The 928-nt window shown below is 44.0% G+C and overlaps 1 protein-coding gene across 1 annotated transcript in view; it reads left to right on the forward strand.

Annotated features, from left to right (window-relative positions):
- The window catches only part of LOC119412178 (ubiquitin carboxyl-terminal hydrolase 48), a gene marked incomplete at its 3' end in the record, with an annotated part of 16269 nt that overhangs the window by 1607 nt on the left and 13734 nt on the right, over window positions 1–928 (forward strand).

The raw sequence follows: 928 nt of genomic DNA on the forward strand, positions 1-928 counted from the left end.
CTACACACATGTTCCATGTAGACCTGTTCCATGTAGACCTATACCACATATACCTGTTCCACGTAGACCTGTTCCATCTAGACATGTTCCATCTAGACATGTTCCATTTAGACATGTTCCATGTAGACACATGTTCCATGTAGACATGCTCCATGTAGACCTGTTCCATGTAGACATGTTCCATCTACACACATGTTCCATGTAGACCTGCTCCGTGTAGACCTGTTCCGTGTAGACCTGTTCCATTTAGACATGTTCCATCTGCACACATTTTCCATGTAGAGACGTTCCACCTAGACATGTTCCATGTAGAGACATGTTCCACCTAGACATGTTCCATGTAGACATGTTCCATGTAGACATGTTCCATGTAGACCTGTTCCATGTAGACATGTTCTATGTTGACATGTTCCATCTGGACCTGTTCCATCTGGACCTGTTCCATCTACACACATGTTTCATGTAGACCTGTTCCATGTAGACATGTTTTATCTAGACCTGTTCCATGTAGACCTGTTCCATGTAGACCTGTTCCATGTAAACCTGTTCCATGTAGACATGCTCCATCTACACACATGTTCCATGTAGACCTGCTCCGTGTAGACCTGTTCCATGTAGACCTGTTCCATTAGGACATGTTCCATTCAGACATGTTCCATCTGCACACATGTTCCATGTAGAGACATGTTCCACCTAGACATGTTCCATGTAGAGACATGTTCCACCTAGACATGTTCCATGTAGATATGTTCCATGTAGACCTGTTCCATGTAGACCTGTTCCATGTAGACATGTTCCATGTTGACATGTTCCATCTGGACCTGTTCCATCTGGACCTGTTCCATGTTGGCATGTTCCATCTACACACATGTTTCATGTAGACCTGTTCCATGTAGACCTGTTCCATGTAGACCTGTTCCATGTAGAC

This window comes from Nematolebias whitei, chromosome 7, assembly GCF_014905685.2.
Source record: "Nematolebias whitei isolate Nwh7 chromosome 7, NemWhi1, whole genome shotgun sequence".
In the NCBI taxonomy this organism is placed as follows: Eukaryota; Metazoa; Chordata; class Actinopteri; order Cyprinodontiformes; family Rivulidae; genus Nematolebias; species Nematolebias whitei.